Below are 14,410 nucleotides of genomic sequence, written 5' to 3'. Positions count from 1 at the left end.
ATTGGAGATTCCTAAGATTTCTATCTGAGGTACTTTTCTTTAACTATTTCAGTGATCATATCCACTGCAATGATGCCAATTATCATCTATATGCTTATAATTCTTATCTAGAAGTAGAAAAAATATCATATAGTGGTAAAGTGCGTCTCAGTAAATGTTAGCTATTATATGTCTACTAAGATCTATTTATTTTCAACCAAAGTTTGTATATCCATCTGCATTTTGGCTATTTCCATCTGAATACCCAAAAGAAACCTCAAACTCAACAACAGGTCTAGAATTTTCCTCCGTTTACTCTAACCCACTTTTGTGCTGTGTTTTCTTTTTATTCAGTCTATTGAATATGCTTCAACATGTTCATCACTGTATCTCCATGTTGTTTGCCACATAGCACATACTCAAATATATTAGCATGTGAATATTTCATATGAATAAAGACTAGATAAGAGCAATGAAGCTGCTGTATTTTGAGTATGACTCCATGGTCATAAACTTAGGTAGAAATGCTATTGGAATTTTAGAGAAAAGAAGGTGGGCATGAGAATTGGGTTCCAATTGTTGGCATTACTTGACAGTTGCTTTACTTAGCAAATGCTTTGTATTAACAAAGCACAAAGGCAGTTTTTTCAACAAGCCGTCCTTTGTTGCTTTGAAATGTTTTCGCCCCTCACCAATTTTGTCCTCTACCTCCAAAAAAAACAAAAACAAACAAACAAACAAAAAAAAAACAAAAAAACACAACATTGTGGCAAAGAAAGAAAACTTTGCCATGATGGAAACTCAGTGTCCTCTTGGCTTATGTGACTCTTAAAATATAAGAAGACACATTCTTCTCTGGAAAGATTCCTGAAGGACACAAGTCTAAATCATTTTACAGGGGGAAAAAAAAGACATGCTTTGATGGATGGATAATAAAAGTGTGAGGGAAGAAGAAGGTATTTCAGATGAAACAAATGACAGATAAAGAGGATTAGTGAAGGGTCAAAACAATGTATGAAGATATCAACATTTCTTGCCCAATCATTCAATAAAAACGTCAACAAGCAAAAGGCTGGTTGGCAATAATACAACCAAAATGGGTAATTTAAGTAGAGAAAGTAGTCTAACTGAGCTCAACGTGGCTATTAACACTTATTTACTCATCCCAGTGGAATAAAATACTGAAAGACAGGAGACTGAAGTGAATAAAATTGTATCCAATTTACAATCAAATGAAAAGATAGTGGGCTTAGAGCCAAAAAATATTCCTCAATTAAGCTCTTTTCAATGACTTTAGTTTAACTAGCTGGAATTTTATTTAAGGTTTTAAAAAACTACTCTCTTGTTCAACCTTTTGAAAAGCAGGATTTTTCTTTTAATGGGTAATCTATTTCTTTTTATAAAATGAAAGTCAGCAATAACCGGTGTTCTGCACATATGGAAACACAATAAAATTGACACACAGAAATGGAAGGCACAAGCCCTATTCTCAGATACCTGACGTTCTATGAAGAAGAATATATGGCATTTGGGATATAAGGACATATAGGTCATGGGCATGCGGCTCACTGGACCTGCCTCAGTTTCCACTTCAAAAATACTTTATTATTTGTTAATCAACTTAGGTGGTAAGTGATAACAGAGGTTCTATGCTTAATATAACCTCATGATTTTTAAGATGACTCTCCAATTAAAGTGCAGTTTAAGGCCAAAGTATTCCACTTAAGTACTTCTCTTGCTCTATACTAACATATGCAGTATAATTTATTAAAATTTTCCTTCCTAAATACATAAAATTTTTTTACAATTATGGAACATGAAGAGGTAAGCTTTTATCTCCTGGCAAATTCTCTTTCATTATGACGCTGAATAAATTAGAAGTTATTATACTAGGAAACACATTTCATCTTTCATCTTCCTTTTAAATTTTTAGATAAAATCACAATATAAATATATAAATACAAAGGTATGTGATGTTTCTGTGTTAGAATATTCAATATAAAAGGATACTTTTAATAGGTTAAAGGTCTGATTGTTTAAATGTTAAATAATCAAATGTAATGTTTTATCTCTACACACACAAACGAAGTTGACAAACTGTAAAATAGGCAGAAAGCCTAATTCAATCAACAAATATTTGTTTCTCTGCCACTAGTGTTGAGTGCTGCAGATGCTATAGAGCAGAGTGACGTATAGTCCCTGCTCTCATAGACGCGCTCTGTGGACCACCACTGCAAGGGCCCTTGTAGGAGATAAAATAACATACATTTATAGAGAACAAATACAAAGCAGAGGAAACTGGGAAACAAAGCAACATGGCAGCACTATTAACTGGAGAAAACTTGCAATGGCTCCATAGAGAAGATGGTATTTAAGCAGGATTTTGAAAGATAGAACGAACCTGTAAGAAGATAAGGTGGCAGGGCATTTTAGAGATTGTAAGAGTACAAGCAGGTGGGAAAGAATGAGATGGATTTGGGGGAAGTGCTGAGTAGTCCAAACTAGATAGGGACTGGTAGATAAGCTTCAGTTAGACTGATGTGTCATTGGAAGGAAACTGGTAGATAAGCTTCAGTTAGACGGATGTGTCATTAGAAGGCTCTGAAATGCCAGACCTAGGTTTTTGTATACCTGTCATGTATAACATGCTTGTTTTGCCATGCAATCTGCCCTAAACAAGAGGCTATCTCAAAGTCACTTTTGAGTATCGATGACCTTGATCTCAGAGTCTTCAGCAAAATGCATGGAGATCTGTCTGACTAGGTTTTCTTGAATTCTTAGTCTTCTTAAATGCATGTGGTAAATTGTTTTGTTTCCTTGATGATTTATGTCCTATTCAACAGATGCTCCAGCAACACTCTTTATAACTGCAAACTACTCTTTATAGCTCTTTATAACTACTCTTTATGAATGCAAACATTTTTATAAGTTTATTGAAATATAATTCACATACCATCAAATTTACCCTATACAATTCAGTGGGTCTTAGCACATTTACAGAGATGTTGTGCTACCATTACTGTGGGGAATAAGCTTAGGAATTCTCTGAGCTTGCACTGATGGGTTTACAAGGCATAAAGAATTAGAAATCCATAGAGTGTATATATCCCAGTTTGGGTAAACAAGATTAGGTTAGGTAAACGGGGTAAAGACCCCCAGTATAGGACAAAGGTATAGGAAGAGGGAATCTAGGGATGAAAACATCCAAGATGAGGTAAACAAGATTAGGTATTCAGGGTGGAAATGCTCCCCAATTTAGTATAATAGCAGAAAACCGCTTTCACAAGAAGAAAGGACTAAAATAGGTAAACAGGAAAACAAGACTTTAGACTGCAGCAAGGTGAAGTTGCCCAGAGAAGAGCTAATTAGCAAAAGAAAGGTGCCTCCAAAACCCCCTTTTCCCCACACCCATGAGTTAATGTTCATGGTTTTATTGTCCCTCTGTGCATGACTATCACGCTTGTAAGCCTTCTGATCCTAATGTAAACAGAGCAAGCACCCTTACTTGGAGCTCTTGTTTCCTCCTGGACATTAGCTCTCTTGCACTTTCAATCCTGTGTTCTGCTCTCTTGCTGGACAAGAAAGAACTTCAGACCCAGAGTCTACGACACATTACCTCTATCTAATTTTAAAATATTTCTATCACCCTAAAAAGAAGCCCCATACCTAGGAGCTATCATTTCCCCATTCTTCTTGCCCTCACTCCCAGGAAACTGCTAATCTACATTCTGTCTATATAGCTTTGCCTATTCTGGACATTTCACATAAACAGAATTACACAGTATGTGGCTGTATTGGTCAGGGTTCTCCAGAGCAACAGAACCAACTTTCCTGTTGAGATATGATGAAATATATTATATGAATTGACTCATGTGATTTTGGAGGCTGAGATGTCACAGAATCTGCTAGCTACAAGCTGGAGAATGAGGAAAGTCAGTGGTAAAATTCAGTCCAAGTCTGAAGGCCTGAGAACCAGGGGAGCCAATAGGGTTACTTCCAAATCCAAAGGCCCAAGAACCAGGAGCACTGATGTCCAAGGGCAGGAGAAGATGGATGTCCCCTCTCGAGAAGAGAGAATTGCCCTTTCTCCATGTTTTTGTTTCATCTGAGTTCCCAGTGGATAAAGTGATGCCTATCCACATTGGTGAGGGTGGATCTCTTCACTCAGTCTACTGAATCAAATGCTAATCTCTTTCAGAACACCCTTTAAACCACACCCGGAAATAATGTTTTACCAGCTATCCAGGCATCCTTTAGGCCAGTCAAGTTGACACATAAAATGAGCCATCACAGTGGCCTTTTGTGTCTGCTTTCTTCCACTTAACATAATGTTTTCAATGTTCATCCATGTTGTAGAAGTATCCGCACTTCATTCCTTTTTATGTTTGAATAATATTTTACTGACCACAATTTGCCTATCTATTCATCAGTTAATGGATATTTGGGTTATTTTCACTTTTTTCCTATTATGCATGATGCTGTTCAAAAGATACATGGACAGCGTTTTTTCTTTGGATGTATGTTTCATTTCTTTTGGGTATATATCTAGGAGTGGAAGTGTTGTGTCATGGTAGCTCCGTCCTTAACATTTTGAGGAACTCTCCACTATTTGCCAAAGTGGCTGCACTATTATGTAATGCCGCCAACAGTGTATGGTAAGTGAGCGTTTGATTTTCTTCATTTCTTTACCAACACTTGCTATTGCTGGTGGTTTTTATTTTAGTCAGCCTACGATATGCAAAGTGCTACCTTGTCATAGTTTTTATTGGTATCTCTTTAATGACTAATGATATTGAGTATCTTTTCATTTGTTTTTGCCATTTATATATTCTTTCAATAAATCTTTCCAAATCATTTGTTCATTTTTAAGATTGAGTTGTCTCCTTATTTTTGAGTTGTATGACTTTATACATTTTGGATATAAGTCCCTTATCAGATATATGATTTGCAGATAGTTGTCCCAGTTCTGTGGGTTATGTTCTCACTTTCTCTATGAGGTCCTTTGTAGCACAAAAGCTTTACATTTTGATGATGTCCAATGTTTCTATTTTTTTTCTCTTGTCACTTGTGTTTTTGGTGTCATATTTAAGAAACCATTGGCTAGCCTGAGGTTAAAAAAGACTTATCCGCACATTTTCTTCTGAGAGTTTGTACAGTTTTAACTTTTATATTTAGACCTATGACCCATTTTCATGTAAGTTTTTATACGGTATAAGGTTGGGATCCAACTTCATTCTTTTGCATGTTGATACCTAGTTTGCCCAGTACCATTTTTTGAATAGATTACTCTTTTTCCATTGAATTGTCCTGGCACCACAGACACAAATATGTTTTAATGGTTACCATACAAGTTTGAACACATACTTACCTTTTACTAAATTCTTTCATCTAGTATTAGATTAGATATACTATTTTCTCAGGTGAGTTATTATGGGGAATATAGATGGATTAATTTCTTGTATATAAATTTGGTAGCCTTTGAAGTAGACATAAAGATTTGGTTTTGTCTCCAAATTATGTAAGGGATCCTTATTCAAATGCTGAGGCTAATCTTTGTTTCAGAGTCTGCTTCTCAGAGAATTTGCCTGAGACATCTCTAACAAGGGGACAGGGCCTCTCAGTAGAGAGGTTTACCCGTGGTAGATTGCAGTTTGGAGCCCAGGATCTTTGTGGACAGATGTTTTGTTAAAAGACAAAGAGAAGAGGAAGACTAGCTATACGTGCCCAGTTTCTCCTTCCAAACTCACTAAATGAGAGTGGAGTGAATGAGGGGACAGAGGGTGACCAAGATTATAATGCTAACCCATAATGATGTATATGAAAAGAGACATAAAGAGGTGGAGAATAAGCATTTCCCCCCCACCTCAAAACCATGTACCAAATACCCAGGGGCAAAGTGTCCTGCTCCAATGGAGAGGTCTTAATTTTTTCCTGCCTGCCTCCCCATTCCTCTTTCCCAAGTTATTCAGTGTGAACAATCTGATATTCATTTTGCTTACTTATAGCTTTATGATGAGGGTTTACCACATACAGACTATAATTGTTTCTTGGTTGTAAGGCCTTTCATATGAACAGTGAGTCATCACAGGTGATGAATTTTTCATTTCCTTTCACGAAAAGGCCAATTGACTCAAAAACCCTGCTCAAAGCAAAGGATAAATTTGTTGGGAACATTTTCTTTCCTTCCTTCCTTCCTTCCTTCCTTCCTTCCTTCCTTCCTTCCTTCCTATTTATTTATTTATTTATTTATTTATTTATAACCACTATAGGCAAAAAGGCCATTATTGCTAGCTTTGGTCTAAATATACTCTAAATTTTGGATAGAAATTTATGGCAATTCTACTTTGGGCCAAGAATTCATTTCTGGTCCCTATAAAATGACATTTTTGGCTCTACTTTATATGGAGCCAAAGGTTCATTAACATTTGCAAGCTGTTTCTTTGTATTCATGGTCTGATGAAAATGACTTGGGAGCCAGAAAATGTGAACCAAATTTCCATTTCTGTCATTGACTCCGTGTTTGACCTTGGACAGGACTCTTCATTTCCTTGAACCTATTTTCTCCATCTACAAAATGGGGATAACAATAATAGAGGATATACGCTTCATTGCTTAATTTCCCACACATAATTTTTTCACATAATTAAATAGCTCATGTGAATAAAAACTGGAAAACAAAAATTTCGTTATAAACGCGAGTCAACGACATGACACACGTTAAGGAACTTAAGACATTTCTGAAAATTTGGTATAAAATATAACACATAGTATTCTTTCCCATTTTTAAAATAATGATGTAGCCACATTAAAAACTGTTGACTTTAGCATGTAATAACAACCATTAAATTATGTTTTCAGAAACAGTTTTCTCATAAAACAGATGTGTCCTTTTCTCCAAAATTTCAGTACCACTAGTTTTCTAATAATTTCTAGGTTACAGCAGAGTTTTGTGACATGTAGTTTTGTGTCTCAGAGGACAGTATAATGCCCAAGCCCGCATATTAACAAGTTAGTTATTACACAGCTCTACAGTATTAAAAACCCTATAAAACAGACACATTCAGAGGTAGTTTTAGAAACTCTAAATATTTTTTAATGTACATGGTATGTTAACTAACTGGAATTTAAATAAAAACTTTAAAAAGTAAATTTTTCAATGCAAACAAAATTCATGTTTTCTTTAAATAGTGAGCTCATCAGTTCAACTACTTAAAAAATTCCAACTTTTTTTGCACAACTTTTAAGAAAAACCCATCTGTCATGAGAACCGGGCACATTCTGCTCTCACATCACAAAATGAAAACAGCATTTCAGATTGCTGCCGGGTCCTCGGGAGTAGGAGGGGCTCTTTATTTATTTAAAAGATTTTTTTTAATGTTGATTTATTTTTGAGAAAGAGAGAGAGAGTCAGCATGAGTGGAGGAGAGAGAAAGGAAGACACAGAATTCGAAGCAGGCTCCAGGCCCCGAGCTGTCAGCACAGAGCCTGATGCAAGGTTCAAAATGTGAGATTATGACCTGAGCTGAAGTCGGACACTTAACCAACTGAGCCACCCGGGTGCCCCAGGAGGGGCTCTTTAGATGCTGCATGTGGCTCTACTTATCCTAAGCAAAGTGTCATTATAAAGATGGCTAGTATATAAAAGACAAACTTTTAGTTATTTCCTAGATTATAATGTAGCATTTACCTATTGAATCTAAAGAGGTTTATTTTAGCCTCACTTTTATTTTGAGATATTCAGGGACTGAGCATATGATGGAGTTCTATAGTTCTGCATATTATTTCAGCTATGTTACTGGGTAGATGTTTAGATTAAGTGTGGTTTTGCTGAAATCATGCTGGCAAAGGTACTTCAAGGGACCTCACTGCTATCACGAGGTGGCTCACAGAGTAGGTGAAGTTCAGGTGGAGGTTCAGTCGGCCGTTTGGTCATTATCAAAAAAAGATTCATGGGTGCCATCTCTTGGATATTTTTATTGATCTGGTTGGGGAGATGATCTGGGAATATGAATTCAAAGGGAGGAAAAAAAAAACCTTCCAGGTGATTCTAAAGTCCAGCTATGTATGAGAATCACTGTCTTACAGTTTCCTGAAGGCGTCTGGGAATTCAGGGTAAATGTCACTCATGTGATTGTCACCCTGTAGTTCCATCACCACCATGTTGAATCCCCAGTCCATGCTTTATGTGGGCTTATTTCATCCTCATGGTCCTTGGATGCAGCTGGTATTTGGCCCCTTGACTTCTATTTCATTTGTGCTCTAAACACCATGTTTATTTATTTTCCCAGTTGATGCCTTAATCTGGAATAATTTGAGAATAAGGCCTGTATCTAAGTAGTTAGGGCATTTATTCATTTATTTTTTCAACATCTGTTGGATATGTAATATGTGCCCAGCAGACACATTTAATTCAGATGTCAGAGCACAAAGGAGGGGGACCCCCAAGCACAGCAAGTCTCTCTGAGGAAGGGGGGCATCAAATGGAGACACTCAGGTGGTTGAGGTGGAAAGGTCAAAAGCAGAACGAAACAAAAACTGCAGGATATAAAAAAGGTGAAACTGTTTTTGTCTTTTTATCCCCTTAACCCGTCACAAAATTTTGTTCCTCTCTAGGTTGTACAAATTTAGCAGCTAGTGTTGTGTTTCTTATTTAAAAAGAAAAATTACTATTACTCTGATTATTGAAGATTATTTCAAATTCCTCCTTCAAAGCTCTTTGGAAATATTAATATCAAACAGAGATTTGAAAGGCAACCCTTGAAAATCCTACCAGATTGAATAGCTCTGATTCTACTGTTATGCTCTGCTGCATCCTGTATATAATAATAATACAGGACATTAACCGAAGATTATTTTCAATCTGGGCCATCCTTTTATGTCTTCAAAATGGCACACTCATATAATAATCTTATTCTGTAATGTTGTTTCTGCCATAATAAGCCACTCTTCCTATTAACCGTGTCATGGACTGTAATAGCCCCAGCAGTGATTGAGATCCAAATGAAATGGGAATTGGCTGACTTCCGCTGGATTCTTGTTAGGTTAAATTAGCTAATACATCGACAAAGCTACCCACCATCCAGACTTCTTGGTAGCTTTTTCAACATCACGGCGGGCACTGAAGGTGCTCAGGTCGGCAGGTGGCTCTGAGGAAGGTCTTCTATTCTTGCCTTCTAGTAGCTGTGCCCCTGCTGAATCGAACGGCATTCCCATTATTTTACGGATAATTAGATGAGATGTGTTTATCGCAGCAATTTATTGAAAACAAAAAAGTCACACATTAGCAAGCTAAAATTATAATTAAAGGAAAAAGGGGGGGGGGAAGCTTCTGCATAAATCGTGCCAAAATTTCAAGGCACCAATCCTTAGAGGACAGAGACGTCAGGCTTCAAATTTGATGAGTAATTTTCCTGGGCCACGCAGCACCAAATATATCATCTGACACAGTTCTTTCTTTGATTTCCACTTAGGTTTAATGGTTGAATAATCATGGCTCATAAGTTTATCTTTAATAACAGTCGCAGCAGACAGTTTATTAGCAGATTCTGCAGGCTGCAGGGCTGTCATTTGCTGTTACAGTGATTGTCTGTTTTAAATATCACAGCTGTTGGTGTTTTTATTTATTTATTCATGATTTGATTCCTGCCTCTCCCACATCTCTGACGCTCAAAGGCAGGCTATTTTCCTTTCCTCTTTGAATTGTGAAAGGCTGCTGTGACAGTCCCTAGCCCAGGCCGTGGAGTGTCACACAGGGTCCTATGGTGCCGAACAAAAAGCCGCGTCTTCCTGAATCTGGCAGAACTCTTTATGAGAGCCGAGCCTTCTTGCGCGGGGCTTTCTCTGTCAGTGAGGGGTGGGCATGAATGGGATCCTATCAGGGGCTCGGGGCCAGTGAAGACCCTTCTTCATGCGTTTCTTGGCCAGGAGAGGGGAGCCACAGGAGAAATGCAAATGCCCAGGCCTCTACTTTCCCATGTGATAGCACCGTGAATAAACATAGGAAGCGCTGTGAGCTGCGGTTTCCGAATTCAGCTGAAGAGAAGGCTTGGTCCATAACACACAGCATCTTTCATTGAGTTGTGGGGGGGGACAGGCTTGTAGTGAACAGATGACATTATTTCGTTTGTCTCCAGAAAGGCCCTGTGAGGAGGAGTTTACATAGAGTGATACAATTTTGTGAGGAGAAAAATCGGGGCCTTACATTCTCAGCATGACCTGGAATCAGGCACGGAATTAGAGGAGGTGGCTGCTGCCGTTAGGTAGCTGACTTGGGGGGAAAACGGACAGACCCCCAGATGCCAAAAGGCTCCCCCTCTCTCCTGAGGAAGTACGCTTCCTGTATCTCCTGTATCTTCCTGTATCTCCCGAATAATAAGTAAAATAATGCCCCCCACCTGACAGCTGAGAGGTGGGCAAAGTACCATTCTACAACAGAAGCCTGTAATGGGCACTCCCTCAACAGAGGGCACAAGAAATGTGTACAACGAATCTCAGTTAATTTTCTGCGAGTAGGCTTGGATCCCTGGGAGGCTAGTGAAAGCAGAGAGAAGAAAGACATCACAAGAGGCACATCTTACCCATTTCTTGATCTTTGGAGGGACATGTTCTGTCCTTCTGTCCCTCGCATACTCTAGAAGATATCCACCAGTTTTTTGCCACGTTCAGAAAAAGGGAGACCCGAAAGATCTCTGTGCTCCCTATTGCTTTGGGAAAGGGATTGCCACAATCTGCAAAGAGGCAATCACCTGCCCCTTGACTACCAGCAGCAGATTTTTTTTTTTTTTTGGCTTCCCCTGCCTTTCAGTAAGTGCTTTTGTAAAGTAACAGTAAAAGCTAACGTGCGATAATATTTCAGAAATTAATGGTGGGTGCTGAGGATTATGGAGCACTTTAATTTTTACTGTTGCTTTGCTAATATCTTTATGAAAATAATGAGCACCAGAAAGTGGTATCGATTGGTAAGGAGAGCCAGATCCAGGATTCAGCACTGAGCCTTTCCACCTGCCTGGCTCCAGATGCATTCCCCAACATCAGGTTGAAATCAGATGACGACATTCTTTTTAACAGATCAGATACCTCTCACGGCACCCGGGAAAAGGAAGTTCACTATCAACATCACCAGTCCTCACTTGTGTGCAGCTTAGTGGCTCTCTAACTCTGTGCCTAAAAAGCTCTTGGAGTCTGCAAGCTGGGTGCTAATATTCTAAGGCTAAAGACTTATAATAATTAGTCATTGTCAAAATAATAGAAATGTAATGCTCATAATGTTAATATAGCAGATATGGTTTTATTTTATTTTAAGCTTTTTTGTGCATAAATGTTCATTAAGACTTTGGCACTTGATGATATTTGCCTTAATGAATATCAGGCAGTATTTTTCTATTTCAATTATTTGTTGACTCCATTATGAAATCCTATTGATTCTACTTTGATATATCCAGCATTCAACTGATTTTCCTCATGGCCACACCTACTACTGTGGTCTGAGCCACCAAAGATCATGGTAATCACCTCCTAATAGGTCTGTTTGCTTCTGTCTTTGCTGCTATGTAGTCTATTCACCACACAGCAGCCAGAGTGAGCCTTTGAAAATGTAGGTCAGATGATGCGGCTCTTGTTAAAAACTCGGCAGTGGTTCCCCATTTCACTGCAGGGTAAAGCCCAAGTCTCTATAATGTCCTATGAGGCCGCACGTGGCTGGGCCCCTCCTGACTTTGCCTACCCCTCTTCCTCTAATTCACACTGCTCCACGCCCTCTGGCCTTCTCGCTGCTTTTTGAATATGCCAGGTAGACGGGCCTGGAAGCCATGCCCGTTTTTCTGCCTTGGATGCTTTGCCACCAACTATCTGCTTGGCTGCAACCATTACTTCATTCAAGTTTTTGCTCACAGCTCATCTACTCAGTGCAACCAACCTGCTTAATACTGCTGTTTCCCTTTCCAACTCCCATCCCCTCTTACCCTGCTCTACTTTTCCCCATCACATTTCTCACCTCCTAGCATTTAACCTGTTAGCATTAGCATGTCAGTACCACAAGAACAGCAATCTTGGTCTTTAACTGTATTTCACAACTTCCAGCAAGTGCTCCAGAAATATTTGAATAAATGAGTGTCTATTATGTGCCAAACTCTATGATATACAATAATTCACAAGACTTATGTGCTGGCTTATAGTTCAGCATGGAAGACATACAATTAACCAGTAGATGGAGGAAAAAGAAAGAACAACATACCAAATGAATATCAGTGCAAGAAATCGTTAAGGAACAATGAAGCTGAGTCTAACAGTTTGTGTGTGTGTGTGTGTGTGTGTATGTGTGTGTTTGCGTGTGTTGCATGTACTTATAGCTGTGACCTCATTCTGCATTACATTGTTATAGTTTCTGCCATTAAAATGGTTCCTTTAATGCAATTCAACACATTAGTATTCATCGTGATCTCCAAGAAGCACTATGACTTTCAGGTGCTCCACACCTGAGGAAATTTAAGAACTGCTGTTTGTGTGGTGATTTTCAAAGGGTGTTCACATGTATTTTTCTCATCTAATTCTCGGAACAACCTTCAAAATATAGGTCTTCTGTATCATCTTCTTTGATATGTCCTCCCAGTTTTGACTTTCAAGCTTCAAGCAAAGATGTTTTTAGGTAATTTCATAATTGAAGATGCCTATAGGTTCTATGAGATTTCTGTATGCTGTCGTTAGTGCTTTGGCTGCTATCCTGTGTTCATTTTTCTTTGTCTTTTTCAGTTTCATCCCACTACCATGAGTCTTTCTCTCAAAATAAGATTAAATTCTTCAATGATTGCTGGGAGTGGGAAAGGGCATCTTAACATAAACTTTTGTTTCTTACTGTTCAGTCAGCTGGGCCCCAGACCTTGGGTCTCCTTCTCTTTCAATCTCATGGACATTGGATAAAAAACATGGTTTAAGTAGTTGTAACCAATATCCTTGTTTCAAGAGCTCATATTTGGGAAAGGGTGTCAATGATGTCGGCACTGTGGGGATACATTATACATACAAGTTTCCTTTGTATGTGTGTATAGTTTTTAAATCAACTTCCCATTTTAGAATAGATTTAGATTTACATAAAAGTCATAAATATAGTATAGAGATTTCAGATATATCCCACTCCCAGTTTTCTCTACTATAAACATCTTACATTATGGTACCTATGAAATAGCTAATGAACCAACATCGATACATTATTGACTAAATTCCATGTATATTCAAATTTCTTATTCATTTATTTTTATTTACTTATTTACTTACTTACTATCCTTTTTTAGCGTTCTAGGATCCCATACAGAATACAACATTACATGTAGCTATCATGTTGCCTTGTCTTGTTTTTGATGGGTTTGAAGGTTTTGAGGAGTACTAGTCAGGTATTTTGAAGAATGTCCCTCAGCTGGGATTGGTATGACATTTTCCTCATAATTAGACTGAGGTTATGGGTTTGGGGGAAGAAGACCAAGACATATGGTACCACTTTCATCACATTATATCAAGATTATATTCTATCAACATCACATATTACTATTTTAAAAAGTCATTTATTTATTTATTTTGAGAGAGATTGAGAGTGAGTGGGGAAGGGGCAGAAAAAAAGAGAGAGAATCCCAAGCAGACTCTGTGCTGTCAGCAGAGTCTGATGTGGGGCTCGAACTCATGAACCATGAGATCATGACCTGAGCTGAAACTAAGAGTCCAGATGCTTAACTGACTGAGCCACCCAGGCACCCCTCAACATGACTTATTACTATTATGTTAATCTTTATCAACTGGCTTGGATAGTGTTTTTAAGGTTTCTCCACTGTAATCCCCGTGATTTTTATGTACCCTTTATTTTAACCAAATTAGAATTGTGCAGAAGTTTCCTTGGACTTTCTGTCTTAGGTCTAGACTCTTCCATCCCTGAACCAACTCACCTTCCTCATATTTCCAAGATTTCTATAGATCTTTTTGTCCTTTTTGTGGTTCAGATATTAGCTTGATGTCACCCATGGAGAAATAACAATTGTGGGAGTGGAGGGTGCTTTTGTTATGTGTTTTTAGTTAGTGATTCAGATTAGCTATGAAATTAAATGCCTTGGTTTTTGAGCAATCAGGCTAAGGAATGCAAAAAGAAGACTAATGATTAATTTTGTGTATTTACAAAATTTTAGAATAAAAGTAGTTTAATTTCAAATTAGAGAAGTAATTCAGAGGCAGTGGAATTTAAAAAACAACAACAAATGAATAAACAAACAAAAAGCAGAATCAGACCTATAAACACAGAGAACAAACCGATGATTGCCAGAAGGGAAAGGGTTAGGGTTGGGCCAAATCGGTGAAGGGGCATGGAAGATACAGGCTTCCAGTTATGGAATGAATGTCATGGGAATAAAAGGCACAGCATAAATAATAAAGTCAATAATTTTGTAATAGTGAT

This window comes from Lynx rufus, unplaced genomic scaffold (genome assembly GCF_022079265.1).
Source record: "Lynx rufus isolate CCGP_SWC_20201006 ecotype Redwood Valley unplaced genomic scaffold, mLynRuf1.p SCAF_13, whole genome shotgun sequence".
Classification (NCBI taxonomy): domain Eukaryota; kingdom Metazoa; phylum Chordata; class Mammalia; order Carnivora; family Felidae; genus Lynx; species Lynx rufus.
This window is presented reverse-complemented; position numbering follows the sequence as displayed.